The 27,370-nt window shown below is 51.4% G+C and overlaps 1 protein-coding gene across 4 annotated transcripts in view; it reads left to right on the top strand.

Annotated features, from left to right (window-relative positions):
* Positions 1-27,370, top strand: part of Utx (Utx histone demethylase) — a 150,548-nt gene that overhangs the window by 54,493 nt on the left and 68,685 nt on the right. The window contains exon 1 of one of the 4 annotated variants that reach the window (XM_037412573.2): positions 19,968-20,111. The exons of the other annotated variants lie outside the window; for them this stretch is intronic. The gene's annotated coding sequence lies outside the window, so the exon portion shown is untranslated. Of the gene's footprint in view, positions 1-19,967; positions 20,112-27,370 lie in introns of those variants that run through there. 4 annotated transcript variants of the gene reach the window in all.

The following is a 27,370-nucleotide window of genomic DNA, read 5'->3' as shown; positions in this document are numbered from 1 at the left end:
GAAATTTATGTGCATGGAGGGGCATCAGTTTCTTCTGCAAACAGCACGAGCTTGGACAGTGGGACCGCACAAAAGTACGCTTGTCAGGCTTCTCCTAGATGGTGGCAGTCAAAGGACGTTCATCCATCGCAAGTTGTCTGAAAGACTGCAGTTGAACGTGCTTGGGGAAGAGGAACTTAAAATCTATGCCTTCGGCGACAAGTCCGCTATAACCCGCACTAAAGCGCGTCTGGTCGAGCTGTGGCTGCAAAGCCAGTACGACGGGAAAAGGGCGCGAGTGGAGGCCCTCGAAGTTCCCTGCATCTGCGCAGATATAATGGCTGCGCCTTTAGGGTCAGTTCTTCTGGAACTTTCGAAATTTGGCTTGCCAGTCGCGGACGTCGCGCAGGGTGACGGAAGTGAAAACATTGATCTTCTGATCGGCGCTGATCATTATTGGGAAATTGTCACGGGATCCACTAAGCGCCTAACCTCCAAGCTGATGGCAGTGGAAACTGCATTTGGGTGGACAGTCCAGGGCCAGGTAGGCGCAAAAAGGTCACCAGGAGTCTGTCCCTCTGTTGCTGGCGTAATGCGAGTAGCAGTGAGCGAACAAACTAACAAAGAAATATCAGCACAGTTGAGGTCATTCTGGGAGCTCGAACACATTGGTATCAAGGAACACGAACCAGCTCGCCACCAAGACGCAATCCAACAGCACTACAAAGAAACCGTCAAATTTGAGCATGGGCGGTACACAGTGTCTTTCCCCTGGAAGCCTATGGTTGATGAGCTCGACGACAACTACGAGTGCGCCGCGAAGCGTCTTAGAGCCAACACGACGCGCCTTTTGAAGGGAGATTCCTTGATCGTGGAATATGACGCCTGCATCCGAGAATACATCGAAAAGGGCTATGCAGAGCCAGCCAACAAGCATTGCAGCGCTTCGGAAGGTCCGGTGTATTACATGCCACATCAAGCAGTTGTTCGACAAGAAAGCCTGACAACAAAAGTGAGGGTGGTGTTCGACGCATCATCAAGTGCCAAAGATCGCCTCTCACTGAATGATGTTTTGGAAAGTGGTCCAAAACTTAATCCAGAGCTCATTGATTTGTTGATCAACTTCCGCACTTACAACATCGGCATCGTCGCGGATATTGAAAAGGCATTCCTTCAAATATCTCTGTCAGAGGGTGACCGGAACGCTGTGCGGTTTCTCTGGTATGCTGCCACTCCGAAGAAAGGTGAAGAACTTCCAGCGGTGGCGGCCTACCGGATGACGCGCGTTCCGTTCGGTGTTACATCCAGCCCATTCCTATTAGCCGCAACATTACGACACCATCTTGAAGGACTCCCAGAGCAGTATGCTGAGACTGCGAACATCCTGCGCAGCCATCTCTATGTTGACGACCTTGTGACAGGGGTCGACACCCTCGAACAGGGTAAAGTGCTATGCCAGGAATCAAGCGATATATTATCTCAAGCAGGAATGCGGCTCCACAAGTGGATGTCTAACGACCACGATTTAGTCAACTTCATAGAGGATGGGAACGTGGCGAAGAGGAATGCAAATGCCGAACTTCCTGCAGCCACCAAGGTATTGGGAGTAGGTTGGAATGCTCATACAGATAACTTCGAGTACAATCTGACCTCACTTCTTGAATTCCTCACCACAAGAGCCGACAGCAAGAGATTCGTATTGCAAGTCTCAGCCAGAATTTTCGACCCCTTTGGGTTTATCGCTCCTACAACACTGTACGTAAAGACAATGTTCCAAAGGTTGTGGGAGTTGGGAGCGGGTTGGGACGACCCCTTGCCAGAATTGATGCAAGCGGAGTGGAAGTGCTGGTGTGAAGAGCTTCAATGCATCAAGGCGGTGTCCATTCCGAGGATCATCGCAAGGGATTTCCGAGATGAAAAGACAGAGAAGGTGTTGCACATTTTCTGCGATGCCAGCCCAAAGGCCTACGGTGCTGTCGGATACGTTGCATGCAAGTCTGCTCAAGGAATAATCAATATAAGCCTAATTATGGCCAAATCAAGAGTTGCCCCTTTGAAGCGCCTCTCGTTACCCCGACTAGAGCTGATGGGGGCCCTCATTGGTGCTCGACTGTGCCGCTACGTTGCCAAGGCCTTGAACCTCCAGAATGCTGCTGCCATCCTTTGGACCGATTCCACAGTGGCTATGCACTGGATTAAAGGAAACGCTGCCAGATGGAAGCCCTTCGTGGCAAACCGAGTATCAGAGGTTCAGGCGCTGACTGATCCCGAGGATTGGAGGCACTGCCCAGGACTGGACAACCCCGCTGACCTAATCACTCGCGGTATCCTCCCATCAGCCTTGTTAGAAAGCGAATTGTGGTGGAGAGGACCACACTGGCTTCACAAGGATAAGACGCATTGGCCAACGACCGGTGAGCAGAGCCCAGGGGCAGTAGAATGTCACCTGGAAGAGCGAAAAGTGACGGTGATGCCCGTAATATCATCGCCGTTCGAGGCAGTGCTGAAAGTAGAGGAGTTCAGCTCATGCAGCAGAGTCGTGCGCTTAACTGCGTGGGTCCGCCGCTTTGTCAACAATTGCCGCCACGGGAAAGAAAGGAAAGGTGGTCCGCTACGAGCTGAAGAGGTGATCGATGCTGAGAGGTACTGGTTGGCAACAACTCAAGGAGAAGCATTCAGTGACGACATTTCCAACTTGAAAGCCCAAAGACCACTGCACAAAGGCTCTCCTGTTCTGCCACTCAGTCCGTACCTTGACGGGGAAGGTCTCATGCGAGTTGGTGGACGCTTGCAATTCACCGACAACCACGAAGAGACTAAACATCCCATCATTCTACCTAGCACTCATCCCTTCACGCTACTGCTCATAAGGAAAGAGCACGTGAGAATGCTACACTCAGGGGTGCGCGACACCTTGGCGTCATTGCGAGAGTCGTATTGGATCATCCGAGGGCGCCAGGCCGTAAAAAAGGTTATCAAGCAGTGCCTCATCTGTCGCAAACAAAGTTGCCCTCAAGCCACGGAACCAGTGGCACCACTTCCAGCTGACAGAGTAACAGAAGGAAATCCGTTCGACACTGTCGGCATCGATTTCGCAGGACCTTTGATTTGTCAAGAGTCGCGCGGTGCCCGAAAATGTTACATCGCAATTTTAACCTGCGCTGTGACACGTGCCGTCCATCTTGAGCTCGTTAGCGACATGTCGACTACAGCCTTTCTCCTGGCTTTCAAGCGCTTCGTGGCTCGCAGGGGAATCTGCTCGACTATTTATTCGGACAACGCGCTAACCTTCAAGAGAGCAGCAAAAGATCTGAATGCAATGTTCACGCTACTAAAATCAGAGGAAATGCAGTCATACTTCGCCGGAAACCAGATCAGGTGGAAGTTTATTGTTGAAAGGGCAGCTTGGTGGGGCGGATTCTGGGAACGGTTGGTGCGATCGGTGAAGGTAGCGTTGCGCAAGGTGTTAGGTCGGAGCAGTTTAAGCTTTGAAGAACTCACAACTGTCTTGTACGAAGTCGAGGCCGTAATAAACTCACGCCCATTGACTTTCACCTACGATGATGCTCAAGAGCCAGAACCACTGTCGCCGGCGCACTTCCTCGTCGGAAGAAAGCTGACAACCCTTCCTCCACACCACCTGCCAGCCGAAATTCCGGGCGGTGACGCGCATATCTCACGACGCTGGAAGTACCGGTCTGCCATGGCTGAAGGATTCTGGAGACGGTGGCGGAGAGAGTACTTATTGGAGCTTCGATCGGCGCATCTGTCCCGGCCAACGACATCGAGTGACCTAAAGATAGACGATTTAGTTCTTTTAAAGGAAGATCATCTCAAACGACACATGTGGAAGATCGCCAGAATCAAGGAAACGTTCAAGGGCAGGGACGGCAGGGTGCGGGCCTGCAGTTTGAAACTAAGCGGGGGAACGGTGGTGAAACGACCAATACAGCTGCTTTATCCGCTAGAAGTCGACCGACAATGAGCTCAAGAGTTCGCTCATCCGGGGGAGGTTGTTGTATTTGTCGCATACTGGGAAGCAGCCCCCGCTGCGGGGGAGCGTTACTTGAAAGACTCCGCGGCGAAGAGGGGGAGGAGGGGCAACTCGGAGGGACTCGTTTTCGGGTGGTTCGCGTGACGGGCAATGCGAAAGGAGCGAAGGGCGTCCTTGACATCTGTTTTTACCTACAAGCCTAGCCGTGAAGGGAAAAGGGGGTGAGGGCCACAATGACCCTTCTCGAACACGCGGAAGGCGTTTTGTCCATCTGTCCTTGAAGACCGTCGCACGTGCGGGGTGCGGAGGAAACTCTTTGACAATACTTGTGCTTCTCTGTTTGCTTTTCCTTTTTTTTTCTTCCCCTCTCTACGACAGCGGTACATAGCGAACGAATAAACCAGTCTTCGTGATGCGTTCAAACTGAAAGGATGTGTTTTTTCTCTGTCGTCGTCTCACTAGAAAAAGTCTGCCTCCCTGCTATTCCGCTACAACAAAGGATGCTTCGCGAGCGATCAAAGACCAGGGAAAATCTGCAATATCATGTCGGCCCCGCAATTCCTTCTTCGCGAGCGTAATCATTGACGAAGTGTTAACTGTATTTCGCTTCGAGTGCAGGGACACGGGCGACCTACTTCTGGGTCTGTTGAAGGCTGAGGTAACTGTGAAACGAGGCTGCTCTCCTTGTAGTAGGCGGACCACGTGTTGCCCACAATCGGGTCCTGTTGGGGGCCCTTCACTTCAGCATGAATTGATTGGCCGCGATTCTTGTTCCCTTCTTCCGGAGCCCTCCACTACGGCGTCTCTCATAATCATAAGGTGGTTTTGGGACGTTAAGCCCCACATATCAATCAATCTTCTTCCCTTCAATCGTGTGCCGAGGTGGGCGTGCCGCCTAAGGATATATGCATATCAGATGCCTGGTTGCTCTTCGTGTACGTATACGTGCGCGTCGCTGCACGCACGCGCGCGCGGACGGAAAAACCAGTTGCGGAGGAAAGCACAGATCCGTTGCGCGTCGATGAGTAAAGCGCAGATCACAGGCCCCCCCCCCCCCCCCCCCAACTCTTCATATAGGCGCGCCATGAGGCGAGCGTGTTCGGCCGCGTCAACCGACGGGTGCGGCGGTCAAGACCGGAGGTGCGCGCCGCTTTCTTGCCGCCGAATCCACCGTGACCACCGGCATGCGTGAACTTTTGAGATGTTGTGAAAGGTCGTGCAGGGGGTCCGGCAAAAATATAGCCTCCTCTGTTCCGCCTGCCGTGCGTTTAGTGTGTCAGTCGCGTTTCCCTGTCGAAGAAAGTTGAACTCGGTTTTTTCAGGATCAGTGTATTGGCTCGTTCTTTTTTTATTTGTTGAGGGGTCTCTTATTCTCTCGCTTTAGGAGGAACGTGAAAGAAGCGAGTTATCAAATGACCCGGCTTCCGTCTAGCGCTCTTTTGTGGTGAAAGTGTGAGAAATTTTAACGGCGCCCGCAGAACTTTTTTATAGGGGAGTGCATCGGCAAGATGGGGGGGGGGGGGGTTGTCCAGCACTGGCAGCCTTTCTTTCACTGTTGTGGAATGACAGCAGAGTATAGTCGCAGTGCGTAACGTACGAAATTTAATAGCAATCCTGAAGGCTAGGACCTGAATGCGCCCAGCTGTGTAGCTTGTTGCTACTGCATAGAAAGATACCTGAAAATCTAACAATTCCCAAGGTAATCAGCCACCCCCTCCCCCCTTCTACCCCTTCCAGGTGCGCATGTTAACAGCACGTCATGTGCATCTTTTTACGGTGAAAGCTGTTATGAGATCACTACTCGGGTATCGCGCAGCGCCGTATAGTTGTCCGCCGACGCCGGTGTCCGTAACCACATCGCACGAAATTACAGAAAAGCTTAGTACCAATGACGCAGTGGGGCTCGAGCCCGGGTCCGCTGGGTGCCAAGCCAGTATTCTGCCACTGAGCCATGCCCTTGCTTGCGACTTGTTGGCAAACTGGCCTTAGGCAGGCCCAATGTCGGGAAAGAAATCGCGTTAATACGACTTATAAAGCGTTTTAAAACAGCGAAACGACAAGCAGTCGTCGCACAATGCGAATAGTGTAACGAGTGAGTCGTCCAATGCCTCAACCTATTACAAAAACTTGTTCTTGTTCCCCCATTAACTGTGGCGCATACCTACTTCAGCCATAATTCTTCATCGTTGTCAGCCACCGCATGAACTATTGGCACAAAATTCCTCGCAATAGTTTAGCGATGATACCACGCTTATCAGAAGAATGACGAAAAATATCATAGCAAATGGCGGCCTATTACAAAAAAAAATCATTATTAATACCGTAGTGGGTATGAAGCAAGTGTGCTTGCAGCATTGACCCAAAGAGTGTTTAGAAGAGGCTCCGAAAGGCCGCTCTTCTAGCTTTCGCTGTGACTGTGCTGCGCCTTCCGCGCAGGCCTGGCGTTTTCTGCTACGCATTCGCGAACAACGCTTCACACAGCGCTTAGCCGTGCCGACCGTACTCGAACCAAAAAAATATGACGCCGCGTTGTTTCTTTTTGGGTGAAAATTAATGCACACCACGCCGAGAAAGTTATACATGCATATGCACAGCACATGTTTAAATCGTGCGTGATGAGGATGGCTGCTGCGAAACTGAACGAAACCGAGAAGGCGCGCGCCAAACTTCGAGTACTGGAAGCATCGCTTTATGGTAAAGTTAATGTGCTCCAAGGCCCAATGTTAGTTGTAGCGAAAGTATAGGCAGACATCGTTTGTTGCTTCATTGTGGGAGTTCGTAAAAACAAGCAAGAAGGAAAATAGGAGGAAAAGAACGGCAGGGAGGTTAACCAGCCTATAGGCAGCTGGTCTGCTACCGTGCGCATGGGAAGGGGATGGGGGAGATGAAAAATAGAGAGCAGAGAGGAGAGATAAACACAGCACATTCGGCAGCACACGCGCGCACACTCAGTCACAGTCCAGTTTTGTCTTTAGCGGTGTGTGACATTGCTGTTACAGCCGCTTGTTCGAGTCTGTGTCGCGTAGGAATTTCAACAGTGTTTTTGTAGCCTTTTGTTGCAATGGCCTCTCTCGGGCACTCGAAAGAATAGTGTCCACAGACATTTGGCTGTTGTCGATGCGCGCAAGAACGGACGCCAGTAACTGTCTCTGGATATCATACAACGGACAGTCGCACAGGATGTGGTGTAGCGTCTTTTCGCAATGACAGGCATCGCAGAGAGCGTTGTCGGCCATTCCTATGACAAAGGAATAAGATTTTGTAAATGCCACTCCTAGCCATAAGCGATGAAGAAGGGTGGCTTCTCTTAAGTCGAGCCCAGTGGGCATGCGGAGAGCCATCAAAGAGGACAGGTGGTGTTGACGATTCGTCTCGTTTCTTGGTGGAAACCATAGTGAAAACGTGACTTCACGCGCAAGTCGTCGAAGATTACTGGCTGCATCGGTCCGCGAAAGTAGTATGGCTTCTTCTCGTGCTCCTTCAAGAGCTGCCCGCGCGGCAGCATCGGCATGTTCGTTTCCTATGACGCCGCAGTGACTTGGCAGCCACTGAAACGTCACATGATGCCCTTTCTCGTGTCAAGTGTGGAGAAGGCATCGAATTTCGAAAACAAGCTGTTCGTATGGCCTGCGACGCAGTGCTGTGAGCACAGATTGTAGGGCAGCCCTACAGTCGCTGAAAATCGACCATTATTGCGGTGGTTCCCGGTTGACCACACAAAGTGCAGCGCGCAAAGCAGCTAGTTCCGCTGCTGTAGATGCCGTGGAGTGGTCAGTCCTAAAGCTGATGATAACACCTCTTGCTGGGACAACTACTGCACCTGAGGAACACCGGCGGTTCGTGGAGCCATCGGTATATATATGTACACTGTCTGAATATTTCTCGTGCAAAAGAAGAGACACATTGTTTCAGCGCGGGCGATGAAAGCTCAGATTTCCTCCGGATCCCTGGTACGCTAAGATTCACTGTGGGTCGAATAAGACACCAAGGAGGTATCGATGGTTTAGATGCTGGAGTGAAGCCCGAGTGAAGTTTCTCGTTGTACTTCACAATCATTTTAGCGAACGATGCTTGGCGCCTCTCTGAAGGCAACAGTGCAAGGTGTTGCGCCTTTGGGTAGCGTGGTGCGGACTCGGGCCATCCGAGTCCCCGGAGAGGACGAGTAGAGAAGCCGGAGAAGGAGAAAAAAATGTTTATATACAGTATTTACATGGTAGCGTGGTACAACATGAAAAGAGAATCACCCACGAGCGCCTCTGCGCTAGCGTTTTTATACATCGTCCGCCTTCCCAAGATCCCTTGCAAAGATAATTTATGCGCAGGATACTCCAATGAGATCGTCGTCTTCCTCTCCGGCCCCGAAGAGGGAAAGCCAAACACCGCCTCCCTCTGAACCTAGGAAAGGGGGCAAGGCATGCCCAGTTCGCTGTTTGGTGAGGGAGACCCCACGCGCCAGCGTGGCACCACAGTGAGATGACGTGGAATCCCATGCGCAAAGTCGCTCCCTGATGCAGCCAGGTTGACTCAAGCAAGGCAGAATACCCCGTACAGCTGCTGGGTCGACGCTGCTTCGGAGTGTTGCTCTCGGCGGCTGACAAAAGCTTGGCCAACGACTTTTGTGTCAAGAGGAGCCGGCGACGTGGTTTTTCCCGATTGTCCGCGTCCTTCGCCGTCCCGGTGCAGGGTTGACTCATCAACAGCTGCCAGGTGCCAGCAGGCCGCGAAGACCACGTGGAACTTGGGCGAGGCACAACAGCACCCCCGCCGCCAGATGATACATCGGGAGGTCGAGTTGTTCCATGCAGCTCGGCCGGGTCGATGTCGGCGACGTTCCGGCAAGGCTCTTGCTTTCTCGAAGGGCCTGGTCAAACTGGAATGCTCCAAGAGCTGGCCTCTGCGCCCCGCTTCGGTGAAAAGTGGGTGACAAGCTCCAAGAAACGACCTTTGTCAGCCACACACAATGCGACAAGCACCGCGTGCACGCCACTCTCATCGCCAGGCCTCAGATTTTACAAAGCAAACATCTTATCTTAATAACTTAAGCTCAAGGAAACAATGTGCATACCAATCGGGACAAGTGTCCAGTAACTCTTTCATACGTAATTCCATTTGGAATCGAGATAACATTATAATCAAGCTAAACAAGCAAACTGTAGAGCTCGGGACAACGAGGGAGTCAGTAAAAAATTTCTCTATGCCCTCACTGTAACACATTGAAAGAAAAAAAAAGAGTACACATAAACTAGGTAAAGGTAAACAAAAAAATCAAACAAACCTTCCGCGTCTTTTGACGAGTCAAAACGCTCGACTTAGGGCGTCTGCATTTGTATGAAGGCCACCTCTCTTGTAGCGCACCTCGAAATTGTGCTGCTGCAGTGCTATGCTCCATCTGAGCAAACGACCATTCTTAGGTGACATTTGGTGTAACCAGGTTAGTGGAGAGTGATCAGTTTCTATAATAAACTTAGAGCCAGCAACATAGCAGCCTAGTTTTTGTACGGCCCAAACAATGCAAGCACATTCTTTTTCCAAAGTGCTATAAGCCTCTTCCCTGCTGCTCAATTTGCGACTCAAATACAAAACCGGCCGCTCCTCTCCACTCTGGTCCGTCTGACATAGCACTGCTCCTAAACCGCGTTCGCTTGCATCACACTGAATAGTGAAAGGTTTTGCAAAATCCGGTGCCCTCAAGACGGGTTTCTCACTCAATGCGTGCTTCAGCTTCTGAAAAGCGTCTTCCTTTTTAGAGTCCCATTGAATGTTCACAGGTTCGGTCTTGCGTAAACTATCTGTCAAAGGGCTGGCAATCTCGGAGTAATTCGGGACGTAATGCTGATAGTAACCTGTGAGGCCGAGGAATGCTCTCATCTCGGTCTTAGTGCTGGGACGACGATAACCGACCACCGCGGCTACCTTGAGTTCGGACGGTCGACGACGCCCATTTCCTACAATGTGCCCTAAATAGCTTACTTCAGCACAGCCCAAATGACATTTCTCTCTCTTTACCGTAAGACCTGCATTTTTGATCCGTTCCAAAACCATCCGAAGGTGTTCAACATGGTCTTCCCATTTGTCCGAAAATATCGCCACATCGTCTAGGTAAGGCAGCGCAAATTTCTCGAGCCCGTGGAGAACCTTATCCATCAGGCGGCTGAAACAATACGGCGCGTTCTTGAGCCCAAAGCTCATCATCAAAGGACGAAAAGTGCCCAGGGGTGAGATAAAAGCAGCGTATCGACTCGCGCGCTCTGTCAAAGGGACCTGCCAATACCCCCTAACAAGGTCTAACGTAGAAATGTATTTTGCCTTAGACACTGTCTCTACCCTCTCTTCAATGTTAGGAATAGGGTAAGTCTGGTCGATTGTTACAGAGTTCAGGCGGCGATAGTCCACGCATGGCCTTGGATCACGGCCCGGAATCTCAACCAAAATCAAAGGCGAGGTGAAATCACTGTCTGCTTCGATGATAACACCTAGGTCGATCATGCGGCGAATTTCGGCCTCTAGTATCTCTCTCTGTCTAGGTGACACCCGATACGGCTTACAGCTGATCGGCTTGTTAACCGTCAGCTCAATGTCGTGCTTAATCACATCCGTTTTGCCTGGCTTCTCGGAGAAAACGGTAGCGAATTCCTGTACTAAAAGCTCTAAATCTTCCTCTTGAGCCTTACTTAGGGTGTTCCCTGTGTCTACCCTATCTGACAATGTGCTGCTGACCGTGCCATCGGAAAGACAAAGGATTTCCGCGCCCTCATCCTCAGGAACATTGAGTGCAAGGTTTACTACTGCTTTTCGTCGCATGTAGGGTTTCATTAGGTTACTGTGATACACTTTGGGGCATTTCCGGCCCCACTTTACCTCGTAGTTGGTGTCTGAAAGCACTGACAACACTGTCGCTGGTCCCTCCCATTGTACGTCCAGCTTGTTTTTTCTTGAAGGGCACAACAGCATCACCTCATCGCCCACTCTAAAGACTCGCTTTCGAGCTGACTTATCGTAACGGGCCTTGGAAAGCGCCTGTGCTGCGCGCATGTTGCTCTCCACCACTTCGCGTGTAGTCCCCAGTCGCCCCAATAAATCCAGTACATAGGAAACCACATTAGGGTCCTCCCCATATCCAGTCCATGACTCTCGTATCAAGTGCAGCGGACCTCTCAAGTTCCTGCCGTAGACAAGTTCAGCCGGACTAAAACCCGTACTCTCGTGTGGGGCCGACCTCAGAGAAAACATCGCAGCTGGTATACACCCCTCCCAGTTACTTTTATGCTCAAAGCACAAAGCTCGCAAAACGCGTTTCATGACCGAGTGCATGCGTTCCACAGGGTTCGACTGTGGATGGTGAATAGAGCTATGCGCGATTTTTATCCCGCAGCGTTCTAGGAATGTAGTCGTAAGGCAGCTTGTGAACACACTTCCGTTGTCACACTGTATCTCTGAGGGAAAACCCACCCGAGAAAAAATAGACAACAATGCGTCCACCACGCATACTGAACTCAACTCTTTCAGTGCGATTGCCTCCGGGAACTTGGTGGCAACGCACAGCGCGGTCAGGACGTACCGATATCCTGATTTAGATGGAGGCAGAGGCCCCACGATGTCAATCACGAGCCGACGGAAGGGTTCTGTGATTATTGGCACTAGTTTCATTGGTGCCTTCCATTTGTCTGTTGATTTTCCTATCCGCTGACAAGTGTCGCATTCACGGACAAACATCTCTACATCCTTCCAGCACCCGGGCCAGTAGAACTCCTGAGCCAGCTTAGCTTTCGTTTTCTTTATACCTAAGTGGCCCGCCCAGGCGTTGCTGTGGGCCAGGTCGAGAATGTTCCGCCGGTATTTTAGTGGAACTACCACTTGGTTGTAGACCCGCCCTTTAGCGTTCTCATACCTGCGATGCAACACCTCGTTTTGGGTGTAGAACGAAACGTTCTTTCTAGAGTTACCTTCCTTATGTATGGCATCTAGCAGCATAGAGAGTGCGAGATCCGCCTTTTGATCGACCACTAGCGTTGCACGGTCGGTTCTGGCTAGCTGACACCAACTGGTGGACGCGGGTGTTAACACCGAGCCTGTCACCAAGTCCTCGTTTTCGGGCGTTAGAGATATTTCCTCGCTGTTGCCGACCATAGCCCCAGTTTCCGTCTCGACAACTCGCATGGCAGACTCATTTTCCGTCGCAACTACCTCAGGTTTTCCTACACTGCCCTCGGACGTCTGTTCCCCAGAGGGTGAGCTGCTCAGCTGTTGCGTCAGCTCGCGCGCCTTCGAACGGGTAAGGGCCATGCAAGCTATTTCGGTGGCAAATGATTCTCCACGTGTTTTTAACATTTCCTCAGACTTATTTGAAAATAGGTAAGGGAAGTGCTCCGGAAGGTTGGCTGAAATTGCTGCTTCCGTACACAATTGGCCGAAAGGGCCCTCGATTACAACCCTCGCTATCGGTAGGCAGACGCTTTGCTTTTCTGCCACTTGCCGAATCCAGGCACACTCTCCTATATAGTCTTCGGAAGATACGCAACTTGGATGCGCTACATCCATTGTGGCCGCCGAGTCCCTCAATACCCTACACATTCGGCCGTTCACTGAGAGTGTCCTCATGTAAGGCTTCAACAGCTTTAAGCTATCCTCTGACTCCTGAATTGTGGCAAATGCCATGTGCCTCTTACAGCTCCTGGCCATGTGGCCCTTTTCTCCGCAGCTGTAGCAAACAACTGGCTTCCGCGCTTCTAACGCATGCGCTATGTCACCAGGCGCCTTTGAACCTGATGAAGGTGCCGCCTTAGTCCCCTCACTGTCCTTTCCCTGCTGATTGTCTAATAACTTGGAATTTTCGGGTTTCCAGTTATTTCTTGCAAACCTCTTGCGTCCCTGGTTTCCCGACCAGCTTTCTACCTTTTCATTTTTTTCCGAAGTTCGTGGTGTATTGCGGAGACTACGGCGTGAGCAGTAATCTTCGGCGAGTTCTGCTGCCCTGTTCATGTCTACGTCTTTCATCCTATCCTGCACCCAAAGCCTTACCTCCTCGGGAATTCCCCGGTAAAACTGATCAAGTACCATCAACTCAATGACCTTGTCATGGTTGCCATAGACTTGCGCGCTTTTGAGCCACTCTTCAAAGTTGGCTCTAATTTGGTAGGCATAGTCTGAATGAGATTCGTTGCCCCTCTTAGAGCGCCTGAACCGCAGGCGGAAAGCCTCTGTCGATAGGCGATATTTTCGTAGCAATGCAGCCTTTACCCTGTCATACACCTCGGAGTCCTCTTTATTCATTCTTGCGATAACATCGGACACTTCGCCTGGTAGTACGCATATCAGTTTTTGTGGCCAAGTCTCCCTACTAAACCCTGCATTTTCGCATGCTCGCTCAAAATGCACGAGGTATAATGCAATGTCGTCACCCGCCTTGAAGGTGTGGATTAGATCCTTTATCTTTGATTCTCCACCCCCTGAATTTTGATTTCCCACGGACATACGAAGCTCCAGTTCTTTCAGACGGATTTCATGTTCTTTATCCTCGCGATCCCTCCTTATTTCCTCCTCTCTTTGTTCACGGGCTAAGCGCTCACGCTCCTCTTTCTTTGCCAAAATGGTTTCTCTGGCCTCAATGGCCTCTTCTAAACTCACTTCCTCTTTTCCCAAGTGCTCCAAAATTTGTTGTTTTCTTTTAACCGAGCCGACCGAAATATTCAGCTCCTGACAAATTTCGAGGAGTTCTTGGACCTTAAACTTCTCCATCTTAGATATGCACACCGTTTCTCTTCTACGGTAATTTTGCCCACGAGCCACCCAATTCTTGGTCTGCGAATCAAAATTTACCAAAATCACCCTACCACGTTACCGACCATCTGCGCTAACGAGTCTGGCGAAAAGAAGAGCAAACACGCGGCACTCACCACTTCGATGCAGCCGACGCAGGCGAATCCCATAAGCTGCCAGCCACTGTTGCGCCTTTGGGTAGCGTGGTGCGGACTCGGGCCATCCGAGTCCCCGGAGAGGACGAGTAGAGAAGCCGGAGAAGGAGAAAAAAATGTTTATATACAGTATTTACATGGTAGCGTGGTACAACATGAAAAGAGAATCACCCACGAGCGCCTCTGCGCTAGCGTTTTTATACATCGTCCGCCTTCCCAAGATCCCTTGCAAAGATAATTTATGCGCAGGATACTCCAATGAGATCGTCGTCTTCCTCTCCGGCCCCGAAGAGGGAAAGCCAAACACCGCCTCCCTCTGAACCTAGGAAAGGGGGCAAGGCATGCCCAGTTCGCTGTTTGGTGAGGGAGACCCCACGCGCCAGCGTGGCACCACAGTGAGATGACGTGGAATCCCATGCGCAAAGTCGCTCCCTGATGCAGCCAGGTTGACTCAAGCAAGGCAGAATACCCCGTACAGCTGCTGGGTCGACGCTGCTTCGGAGTGTTGCTCTCGGCGGCTGACAAAAGCTTGGCCAACGACTTTTGTGTCAAGAGGAGCCGGCGACGTGGTTTTTCCCGATTGTCCGCGTCCTTCGCCGTCCCGGTGCAGGGTTGACTCATCAACAGCTGCCAGGTGCCAGCAGGCCGCGAAGACCACGTGGAACTTGGGCGAGGCACAACAAAGGTGATGACAGGGAGCACGTGCAAAGTAATTGATGTGCGTTCTCAAGACTTCTACAGCAATGTGAATTTGTGTCGGATAGTCACCAGCAATTGCGATTGTTGCCTCTGTTGACGTACATCTGGGCCGACCAAGGCACACTCTCAGTGCTTGGGCTTGTACTGCCTGTTGTAGAACACGAACATTGGTCTTGCAGGTATTGCTCAGCACGGGCAAGCGGTATCTCAGGAAACCCAGAATCAGGGCTTTGTAGAGTTCCATCATTGCGTCTACTGACATCTACGACGTCTTTCCTGCCAGGAACATGAACAATTGGGAAATATCGGTCAGGCGCTTCTTCATATAGGCCACATGCGGACTCCAACAATAAAAGCAAGCAAGCATGCGTATCTGTCTTCGTAACGTAGATCGGCGCTGCATACGATTCGCTGGACATGGGGATGAGGCGTTTATCTTAGCCGCCCCGTTACAATGTGAGTAGCGTCCTCGTTAAGACTAGTCGGCAAGACAACATAACAGCAGAAGGCCCGACGAGCGAAATTCGGGAACGTTCGCTTATAGGAGCTTCGTTTCATATCTGCTCCACGCAACCACATGGAACACACCCATGCTGCATGGCCTCTCACGCGTAGCAACACTCTTGACGGGGAGAGAAGGTGACCCTGCGGCATCTTGACCCCCATCGCGAATCGGTGGTCCGTCGTTGGCCATCTCTCGATGCGAAACACTGCCAAAATGGGCTACTGACTCATTATTACGGGAGCCCGTCCTATGAGGCGTGACCGTCCAGCCGGCCTCGATGCGCCGCAACTCCCTCCTTCCTCCTCCTTTTTTTTTTATCTCCCCTATTCATCATCTCCTCCGGAAAAGGAGGGTTTGGAAAGAAAAAAGTGCGCACACATGTTGGGCGCCCATCTGCCGCAGTCTCTGTCGCCTCAGCGGTCCTCGTCTTCTTCGTCCTCCTCGTTCACAGTTGGCGCTATACTACCGGCGGCGCGGGACTCTTCTTCTTTCTCCTTCCGGGCGGCTTTTTGTTTTTTTTCTCTATCGCTGCGGCGGTGACGATCATCGGCCGAATAACCGGTCCTTCGATCCCTTCCCTCTCTCTTCCGAGCAGCGCAACGAGGAATGCCCTACCGGCCCGGTCCTAGGCCGCCCCGCTCTGCTATGCGGAGCCCCTTGCGAATGCCCCCTTGCTTCATTCCCGGGGCTGGATCGACCGAAAGCGGTGAGACGTAGAAGAAAAAAAAAAAGAGAGCGGGTCCCTTTTGTCTAGCGCGAGGGGCAACGCCCTTCCCCCACTTTCTTATACCGTCGTCTCGTTGTTTCTTTTTTTTTTTTGTGCGTGGCCGGCCGGTTTCCCAAACTCCGTGGGCCCTTACGCATCTGGCCGAGTATATGTAACCAAAGCCACCATGTGCCTCGTGCTCTAGTAGAACGCTGGCGGCTCGGGATGTTTATTTATTATTTTTTTATGGGGAGAGAGAAGGTGTGCCTGTGTTCGACCATGCATGCAAGTTCCTCCCAGCTAAAAAAAAAAAGTTGTAATAATATTATGATCCGTGTGTTTGTGACCCATGCACGCCTTATTAGAGATTGATGGTGATATGGCCGGGGGCATATCAGACGCCTCAATGAAAAAAAATACAAAAATAAGAAAATTGTTTTTGCCAGCAACAGCAGGTAACATCTGCTAGCCGTTATTTTTTTGTCCACGCCAAGTTTTTACTAAGGCGTACAGCTGCTGCTATGTCTCGCTTTGACAACCGGCAACATTTCTATACGGCGCGTCTTGTTTACACGCGAGCATAACGGATTTGAGGCTCGCAGTATAACGGACTGGCCACAGAGGCACGCGTGGAATGAGGGACCCCCTTGGAGGTGTGAGAGGGTTAATACTGGCGCTATGGTGCAGCATCTGCCCAAACTCGCTTTGCGTGTTGGAGGAGCTCTTCGTAGGTTGTAACTGACTGTATACTGCGTACGTGTCGTTATCTACAGCTCTGGTGGTTTAACCCGATTAACCGCATTTACGCGACGCATTTCTCCCTGGTATACCGTCGGGGCAGTGTATATTTTCGTCGAACTGTGCTTTGCAGTCGCAGTGTGTTCGGCCGAATATTGTCACGTGCTTGCTCAAGAAAGGCGATGGCAGTTGTGCATGTGCCACGAAGGTTTACCAAATGGACGAAAAAGAAGAACTCGCTTGCGCGTTCTAATTAAGAGATCTACCTGCTTCTGGTGTCTCGATTTCTGCGGCAAGACCTCTGTTTTGACGTCGTGACAATATGCAGATTTCTCGGAATAGTTCTGCTTTCTAAGTTCAGCTGTTGGATTTCACTTATTTCGATCGACGTGTGTGTAACGTTTTCGACCACATTGTGGTCGTGTTCTTTGTGTCTATATTAGCACTCCTCATCTAGAGCGTTTTATAGTCGGTCCTGACCGTTTCACCTAAGCTTTTCCGTGTTTTGTAACATTAATCTAAAACCTCCAGTTTTAAATTAATGTAACATCCCCTTCCTTGCTTCTAAAGCACAAGGGGGGAAAAAAGCGGTGCTAACTACCGATTATGATTACCGAGGACAAACCTACCTGCTCTGAAGTTCGCCGGAATTCCGTTATTTAAAGTAACGTGAGCTACGACAAAGAGGAAAGCAAGAGCGAATGAGACGCAATGACTGCACCATCTGACCACAACACACGTGGGACAGCCTACGCCCCCGCACAATACGCGTTTTCGCTAAGTCGGCCCACATTGCTCGACGAATTTCTATGTATACAGAACGGATCCGCCCACAAGCACGCAAATATGTAAGGGATTAGTTCGTTTGGATATGCGCGCGCGTAAGCCGATTAGTCGCGAGTGAAATTCATTTGCGCATTCCCTTAGCGTCCGCCATCAGAGACCGACCTTGGCCTCCCGTCGTCGATGTCGGATATTAGCAAATGAGCCGACGCCGAAGCTACAGAGGCGACCTGCATCAAAGAGCAGAAGCTTTTGTTGTAGTCCGCTGGCGCGGACCAGAGGGCGTGATCCACCTGACGCGGTGTGATGCGTCGTCGCACGCACGCCTTTTCCTCAAACGAGCCGCATCTGCCCGAGCGGAAACCGTGTGGTGCGTCACCATCCCGCCGTTTCACAAAGGCGTTGTGACGTCAGGTGACGCGGCGGCGTTGTACTTTCCTTCCTCGTACGAATGAAGGGGGTTCATCACGAACGTGCTTTTGGGGGCGAAAGATTGTAGAACGCAGCGAGCCTTTCTGAGGAGAGAGGGACGTGCGAAGGACTGGAGTGTACATGTAGAAAACGCGAAATGATCGCTTTGGTGTTTCCGACGCGGCTTGTTCTATAGTGACGCTATTTTAAGATGCATTTCGTGGGACGTCTGCGGAAAGAAAACGTGGTGTCCGTAACGTGCGCTTACGCATTTAATTGGGCTCGAATGTGATCGCTTTTTTTTTTTTTAGTTGCAGAGCGGTGTGTTTTGGTTACGCAAGCAAAGACGACACATCACATCACTACAATATCCACCCGATCCGCTGCCTACGCGTGACCGAAACGGTGCGGATTTCGATGTCTCCGAGTGGCAACAGTTGCATCTTGCGGTCATATACCATAATATCATTTTGACCTCATTGATGTACATGAAATGCCCACTAGCCCCCTTCATTGTACCCCTTTCAATGAAGGCGCTTGTACCGACAAAAACAAACGGGGAAAAACATATTGCCATTCTTATCCCGTCCCCGCTTAAAACCCTCCAGTTTTTAAACAATTCTCTTGTGATACGTCGTTACGTGTAAGCAACGCGATGTTTCGCTTTGTATTGTCGCGCATAATGATTCGCTCACTTGGTGTGGCTCTCAAGGAAAAGTGCCGCTCAAGGGGCCGCTGCTTTGTCGTCGTCGTTGCGTGCCACTGAAGACGGCGAGCTTTTCAGGAAAGCTCGCTGAATCCGTGCGTCCTCTGAAAGCGAGCGCAGCAGCGATCTTTGAGAGTCGGTGTAGAGACGAAAGCGTTGACTGTTTTCATTTTTCCCTTGTCACGGATGCTCATTGGGAGCGCATCATATGTGCCACGATGCCCGTCGTCCGGATTTTTCGCGAGATGGCGGCCGTGCGCTTCCTGGGGCGTTCGTGCGGGGGCCCCTTTGTGTATGTATGTACGCGTGCCCGTCCTCGTCCGAGCAGCGGGGCGAGGGTGCCCCTCCGAGATTGTCAGTGGGGAGGGGGCCTTAAAGGGCCGCGTGAGGGAGAGACGAACGGAGGGGGCAATTTTCTCCCTCTTACTTACTGTGAGCGGGGCCGCGTTGCGCGAAAAGATAAGGAGAAAAAGAAACGAAACGGCACCGGAGGGAAGCGAACTTGGGGGTTGCCCCTCGGAAAGGGACGACCGAGAGTGGAAGTAGATAGAGAGAGAGGGGGCGGGCTTCCCCTCCGTGTTGGCGTCGTCGGGCCGGCGACCGACGCTGCTCTGGTTGTTGTCCGTTTCCTGCGGCCGCCGCCGCCGCTATGTTACGTTGTGACGTCGCCGTCAGCAGTAGCAGTCGCGAGGGGATTTCTTCTGCACGCGTCATCTGCATCACCCGACGGCGACCTGCGTGTTTCTGCGCGTCTGCGGGACGTTACGCCACCACTGCTCCGTCGTCGCTGCTGCGGTCCTGCTAGCGGCCGCCGTGGTGCTTTGTTCGGCCAGCCTCTCACTGCTCCATCGACTCTGGTCCCGAGTGCGTACCCTTCGGGCGGCTGCGGGCCGCGCATGTGCATTGTTGTGTGTTACCGAGTGTTAGCGTCCAACGGCAGCAAACCGTGAGCCCCATTTTGCAATCTGGAAGGAGAGGAACGCGGTGTTTGGGGGGGCCCACAGCGATCGCGAGAGGTCGAACAGCGGCCGTACGGGACTGGTCCGAACTGCACCCCGTGTGGGAGCGAGAGAGGTCCACTTACGTGACGGCACCGCATTCCTGGTGGAATTCTTGGGTGGGACTGTCGGGGCAAAAACAGCACGGAGCGCGTCGTCTCGGGAGTCCCGTCTTCGATTGTTTACGTGTCGCTGCTGTGACGAAGCCGAGTGGGCGCGAGTCTGCCGAACGCGAGGGAGTGACGGGTGTATCGAAACCTCTTTTTTTTTTTTCATTTTCGGGGAATTCGTCGGATTGAGCCGTCGGCGCCTGACTCGACGGCCTCCTCGACGGTGCGAGGCCTTGGCGAGCGGAGAGGGAAGACGGGACAGCTCATCGGCGCCCCTCGGGGAAGTTCTTGGTGGCCAACGGATGTCCGGGGAGCGAGCGTGTTCTTCGCACTCGAGAGCGTGACGGCGTAGTGGTGGTGCTAGTGCGTGCCGTGGTCGGGTTGCGCCGTGCTTGTGGCGGAGTGTTCCCCTGTACGGTGGGCGGCTCCGCAGCGGAGGAGGAATACTTTCGGAACTGTGATAGGAGTCGCCGCGCCTGTGCTGTGGCCAACGGTAGGATACGGCCCTCCTTTGGCTGCGACGCTTACTACAAACCCCGGGGACCATCGCACGTGCTCCGAGCGTCGGCTGGTAAGTCACACTTGGCGATCCGGTGTTGTTGAAGCCATATTCCGAGGCGCTACGTGTTGCGAGCATTCCGACACTTCCTCGGGCAGTTGGAGGTCGACGTGAATGAATTCAAACGAAAACGAAGTTGTGGCGCCGGGACGTTGGGCTGTCGATCACAAAACGTGTGATAACAAAATCGATAACTGGCACTACATATTCCAACCCTCACATGTGCTTTCACTGCCATAACTCATATTTATATCTTTTAGTCTTTGGGGGATAATCATTTCTAACGTTTTAGACCCTAGTCTTCATAGATGTGCTCACTGTATGACCACGCGCATGAAACTTTGCGCTCGGTCGTGTCGTCTTTGACCCTGAAAGTTTCGCTCTTGAAATCGTGGCCGATGGCCGTAAGGATGTATCATGTATGTCATTTAGATCACATTCCTTTCACGTCATTCACCGCTATAGCAGCGCGCCTTAACCGTGAAGCCAATTACGTCGTTTCGATTACGTGTGGCAGCTGTGCAAGTCAAGACGACCCGACCCTCGACTTGACGAATCGCGAAAACCGATTTGAGTAACTGGAATCGAATCGTTACGCAATTTTCGCTGTTCTCTGGCACCTTTATGCGACGCGAACGTTGTTTTTCGTCGCGGATGCTTTCGTGTAACCCTTTTTCGGAAGATGGATTTCACCATTACTCGGGAATGATTGCAGCGAGCCATTCCCGTTTCGACTTTTCGCGGGCGCTATTTGAACCGCTGCTCGTATTGCATCTCCGGCTCGAAATGAATATAACGGTATCTACGTGTAACGTCCCGTCTCTGCGGCTCCCGTTTCGCGAGCTGTTTTCCTGTAGCGACGTTTCACGGCCGTCCATTGTCTCTCTATCTCTCAAAGCGGGTCTGCGCGGTTTGTCGCCGTGCATTGTGTATTACGTCGAAACTCTTGTTTGTAGTCGTCGTGTGCCGCTGTGTGTACACCCGTACGCACTTCAACGTGCTTGACACGGACATGTTGCGCACTTACTTGCTCGTCGTGAAGGCAGGCAGCAGGCCTTCGGAATGTTTCACGCGACATTGCTCTTGGTCATTGTTTTGTCTCACTATCTCTTTGTTTTTTGTGTGTGTGTGAATTTAATTGTTTTAAAAATTCATGTTGCTTTTAACGCGCAGGCCGAACTCGATTTCGGCGGCGTGTCATTCACCTTCAAGGTCAAGCGCGAGGCCTTGCGAGTTGCGCTCTCTTTCCGTGGGGGGAGCGTGTCGATGAAGCAACGTTCGAAAACTGTACGGTAGCGAGACACTTCTTTTAAGTGTATCCTTTGTAGAACGATGAACTTCGCATTTCTTAAAAGTCGATATTCCATCCGTTACGAACTGCGCGTGTACGTACCTCGTTCGGGGTCCGATCAACTCTCTTGATTGTCACTGCAGTCATCGTCCGCACAGTTTGAGTTCGGCGGAGAGGACCGACCCGCTGCACTAACTTGTCCCGAAGAACGTCGTTGAGTTTTGGTTGTGACGCCAATTCGAGGTGCACTGACGATACCACCCCGTGACGATGCGATCGCGTTGGAGAATTTATTCAGGCGTGTTCTGGCGGTCAACATTCAATTTAACGTTTGCAAAGGTGCCGCCACGTACACCACTCCGAATCCTGCGAGCCGGGAAGCGTCCGAAGGTAAGCGGAAGGAATCCGCATTCCTCCGCTGCGGAGTCGTTTGCCCGTGCGTCCATTTGTGCCGTCGGCACTCCCCCTCTGATATACTCGATCAATTCAGCTCAATTTGTCTTTGCCGCTCTCAACCTCGATCGAGTGTTGGATTTAATGTACTAGCGATTTCGGAAATCGCCAGCTTTATTTCCTTCTGCCCCAGGCCTTCCCTGTCAATTATCCTCCTGAATGGTAGGGAGAGATCGAAGATTAAAATATGGCTCAGTAACCTAAGCAACAACGGTGAGGGCCAGTGTTGGGACTGTAAACGAGAAAAATCGACTCTCCAGAAGGGTGTTTTGTGTCGCTCTCCGCGTTTCGCATAACAGCCCGCGTACACATTCGTGACGTTCCTCGTGAGAGAGCGACGGAATCTTTCCCTACCGTGCAGTTGGTATACGCGCTGCCGTCCCTTTAAATCACACGCAAGCGGCCGACTTGAGACGCTCGTATACCGTGCCATAGAAATACTTCGGGGCAACTTCTTCCTTGGCGAGTTGGTTGTTTGGTAAACTTGTCGTGTTAGCACAAAACTTGAACACTGAAGAACGGGCGCATGCATTTCTTTCATCTCTTTCTTCGCTTCATCTTGAATTTTGTGGTACTGCGATATGTTTCCCCACCTCGATGGTTCAGTGGTCGCGGTGCTCGACTGGTTACCCGAACGAGGGTCGCGACGTCGAATCCCGGCCGCACATTTTCTGTGGAGGCGAAAATGATAAGAGGCCCGTATGCCGATGCAGGTGCAGCTCAAAGACGGCCGAAATTTCAATGTATAACTAGGAAATTTCGACCTGATAGTTTAAAATTCCGGCGGCCTCCTCCATAATCACTTTGTGGTCGCTTTCAAGCGCATTTCAGTATTTCTGTCCGCTGCCCACACGTGGTCACTCTACGTTGTACCGCGATGTTGAAAATAAGAGCTGAATTTTAGTGCCATAGCAAGTTTGACGGCGTCGGTGTTGTTCACCGGCCGTCGCGGACTTGGCCGCGTCCTTGTTGCGGAACGGAACAACAAGCAAGCTTGCCAGAGGACAACAAGCAAGCTTGCGAGCAACAAACGTCCCGCTCGGTTCGCGAGATTTTGTTGACGCGCTGCCAGCGCTCGACAGGGCCTGCTCGGAGTGACGCTTCCTCGTTGGGTGTCGGTCGGGCACGCAACCCCGTTTCCGTGCAGCGCGCAAGCCAGCCAGGATGCAGAGGCCTCTTTTTTTCCTTCCTCACGTTGAAGCAGGCCCACTTCAACGTCGATTATGGCTCCCTCTGCTTGCACACCGGGAAAAAAAGAGAGACAAGTTGCGCGGGGGCGCGTCCAAGGAGGTTTGTTGCCGTGCTCGGATAGCTGAGCTTCAATCAAACCAAGGCTCAAGGCAACGCCGCCGCGCTAACGGGCCGCTTTCTCTCTGTGCCGCGCCGAATGGGTCTTCGTTTGTTTGTTTCACTTCGAAATGCGGAAGAAAGCGGTCGAATGGATGAGGCCGGCGTGATGTGGCGGCAGGACGGTGTGACGTTTGCGGGGGGGGGGGGGGGGGGTAGTGTTTGCGTGAGCGTATAACGCCGTCTAACGGGTACAAGGTAAAATGCCTCCGGCGCACGCAGTACTGCAGTTTGATGACTGCGGTCGTTGAGCGCGATCGACGAGTGTTGTCCTGTTTTCTTTTTAGGGACAGTCGCTAAGAATGATATGTAGAACCATTCGCAAATGGGACAGCTTTTAATTTGATTGTGTATATATGTTCGGTTGTCCTCGAGTTAAAACTGAAGGACACTTGGGCGGAGTCGGTGTACTCGTCCGAAAAAAATTGAAGGAGTTCTCTGAGGTGCTTGAAGGAGTACTGACACGAATTTTAAATATTTCGAGAATGCGAAAAATAGGGCTTTGATATTGTAGCGAAACGTCGGGGTTGTTCAAAGTTAGGCGCATCAGACGACCAGGGAGACGAATAAGTGTGGGTGAAACTCCGCGGAGGCAATCGATGAGACGTCAACACGATGATTTCGGGGAGCACTCATTGGGGGTTTATTTGGCTTACACAACTTCAGTTTACAAAATGCACTAGGTCACAAAGACAAAACAGAAAATGGTGGCATACCCCTCGGCCTGCATGGCATGGTCTCCGCTGGTGAGATCCGCTGTTTACCCCCGACTCCGCCCACTTTTCAAATTCAAACATCCTTTTTTTAACCCTTCGTCGAACAAAGAGTCTTCACAAAAACGAATCACATGTTGGGACTCGCATCATCACAACCAATCACAGAAACACTTTCATAAAAGGCACTACATTTGTAAGAACCTCCTTACCAAATGAAACACGCAAAGGGATAGGTTCTCCGCACGGGACACTCTCTCCCATGCCAGGCCGTGCTGCCCAGCATTACTCGTGCTGCCTCCATCGGCCGGCTTCCGTCGGCGGCCGTTCTCACGCTCGAGCCCCGTCAGTTCTTTCATTAACTGTTGCTTCCTAGAAGCGTCCTTAAGAGCGATGGGTACACCATTGGGCTCCGTGCGTTTACCAGGTGTACATGCGACAGCGAGGCGCCCCGACATCCTAACAACAGCGGGGAAGAATATGTTCGTTTACCTGCCGCCACTATGTCTCGGTCAGGCTAAGTGGTCGCGTCCCCATGTCATTCTCAATGACACGCGTGCCTGTTAACAATGGCTTAGACTCAGACAGTGGCGCCTGACCTGCCTCTTGCTAGACGCTTTTCCGAGTAAGCTTTCCCCTTCTAATCCCGAACGGGGGCGACCTTGACTGCTCCGCTTGTGAACCGTAAAAGAACGCAGTTCTCCGCGAAACCTTGCTCTCGCGACAATATATAGGAATGAATACTGCTACATTAAAAAAAAAAAAAACAGAAGCAAACTTTCGCTTTCAATCGATATTGAGGGGGCAGTTTCTCGGTGACCTGCCATGCCAGTGTGACGTCACGGGGAGACGAACTCGCCACTTATGAGCGGCAGACCCATCATCTGCTCGCGGTAGATGGAAGTAACGACTATAGTGAATTGTCGTCCCGTCAGCCAGGCTGTGATTTCTGCAATTCAGGCTGCACGCAGGACGCAAAGTTCGCGTACTCAGTGGAACTGCGTTGATTCGACGGGGCAATGTCGATTGCGATGAAGCTGGCTTGCCAGTGCTCAGCGACGAAAACACTGAAATCAGAGTTGAATATGTTATGCATGTTGTCTCACTCCGGTGTATGATTGATCGATTTGTGGGGTTTAACGCCCCAAAGCCACCATATGATTATGAGAGACGCCGTAGTGGAGGGCTCCGGAAATGTCGACCACCTGGGGTTCTCTAACGTGCGCCCTAATCTGAGCACACGGGCCTACAACAATTCCGCCTCTATCGGAAATGCAGCCGCCGCAGCCGGGATTTGATCCCGCGACCTGCGGGTCAGCAGCCGAGTACCTTAACCACTAGACCACCGTGGCGGGGCATCCGGTGTATGGGGAGCGCATACCACGAAAACGAAAAAGGTACCCTTTACGGTGTGTCAATATTTGTGTCAGTATTCCTTTGAATACTCATGTTTAAGGGGCCAATTTCGCAGGACCATATCGAAACGCCATGCAGTGGCAACGTGTACCGAGAAAACAAAAACTGCAAACTATATTGCCAGATGTTTGGCGCGTTTGTCGGCTTTCCCGCTAGGCCACCACTCGTGAGCAGAGCAGGCCAGTGCAACTTCATACTCCACTGGGCTTTGAGAAATGCCGAAACGAATCGGTTCTATCGTGAACGGTTACACCTTATGCTGTCATTCGTAGACACAAGTGAAAGCTTCCGTTGCGATCTTTCAAGAGCGTTTCGTAAGGCAAATCGTTCTGTAGCAACCTGTTTATTTCGGCTCACTCCCGTCATATACCCATTCTTGGGAAATGTGCGTAACTCATAGCGCTGCACCATCCGCGATACCACTCGCGAATCATACAACTTCGTTGTTTCATTACGTAATTATCCGCGATTGACGGTCAATGTTTCGTCGTCCTTTGAAAAAACAAAACAAACAAAACACGCACACTCTTGTTCAAGCAACTCTGCGGCGTATTTGGGGCGACCTTTCTTCGTAGTCTCGCTTTCACCACTGTTGCGTCATTCGCACAATGGCGAATATCGTCGCACGATCTCTCTCGCTTTTTAAGAGTAGCTGACATGTGGCCGAAGCCATTCACATTGCGCTTTCCGCGCCGCTTCCCTCACTGGGCCAAGGACGAATCTTATCTTTGGCTGCGGCGTCAAAGGCGGAGCGGAACGGGTACGGAACTAATCGATTTCGTCCCACTGGGGGAATTCCTTACCTCTGCGCGTTTTGCTTATCTTTTCGCTTTCTCTCATTAATTAGTTTTCCGCCTCGGTGAGCCAAACGGTGGTTTGAACAGAATGAGCGTTTGCCCGTTTTGTGGCTTTTTGCCAGTTTCGCTGCGGGGCGTTGTGACATAAACATCGCTCAAGTGAAGTATATACGTGGAGCCAATCGCGGAATTTCGCATTTCCGGTTATGCTGCTAATACGGATTACGACAGACTTGATGAGCATCGTCTCCTTTTGCTGTAAGGGCCGCTATCAGGGCCCGAATCAAGAAAGGTTCTCTTTCGTATGAGAGCCATTTCTGCCGGCGAAGCTACCGATATGTCCCGCATTGCGATTGGCTGAATCTTTGGGAAAATTTTAGCGTAAGACATTTTTGTGGATACGGGCCAAGGGTGTATTTTCACGGCTGCCAGTAGCCGAGTCCACTCATTACGGCTTTGTTGTTGTCATTGTTATCACAATATCGGTTTTCTTCTTGCTCCCTCGCACCTGTAAGCCCGCTGTCTGGTCGCATGCGTGCCTAAACGTCATTGTTTCGCTTTTCTCGCTGAAACGAGGCGGCGTTTATTCTCTGAAGGAGACTCGCCTTGCCATTAGATTTTGATCTCGGAGATGATCAAGCTAATAAGTAGGGTTTAGCAAATGTCAGCTTTGTCAAGGATATAAATAAACACCTCCTCTACATCGCTGACGTCCGTGCAAACTTATAGCGTTAAAGACGTTGTTTTTTCTTTAGCAACTGGCTGACGGTCATGCACAATAAAAATAATCGAACGCTCTTACCCGCGACGTCTACTGTCCTGTACAAAAAATGAAAAATACAAATTAAAATAAGGCAAAGTGCGAGCAGCATATAAACAAGGCATATTTCGGGCTTGTTCTTCGAAATTTCTGAGCAAAGAGGGCAGTGCGATGGTTATTTGCAGTCATTACTCCTGCAAACGAAAAAAAAAAAAGTTCTGGTAGTACGGACCAAACGCTCTTTTTTTTTTTTTTTGCCGTCTTGCTTGCTTATGTGCGCGAAATTTACTACAAAAACACCTGTCCATCGCGGCAACATCATGGTTCTCCTGAAAAGGTGAGTGATAACTAGGGGTCAACGACCCTCGCTGTTCGGTTGCTTCGGCCAGTATAGGACGCAAGGCCAGGGACGACGTGGGTGGCGTTCGCCCAAGTTGGTAGCCGACAACTCAGTATTTTGTTGAATGAAGACAGTGTTGCTGTTGCGATAGTCC

Source organism: Rhipicephalus microplus, chromosome 1, assembly GCF_043290135.1.
Source record: "Rhipicephalus microplus isolate Deutch F79 chromosome 1, USDA_Rmic, whole genome shotgun sequence".
Taxonomy (NCBI): domain Eukaryota; kingdom Metazoa; phylum Arthropoda; class Arachnida; order Ixodida; family Ixodidae; genus Rhipicephalus; species Rhipicephalus microplus.
This window is presented reverse-complemented; position numbering and strand designations above follow the sequence as displayed.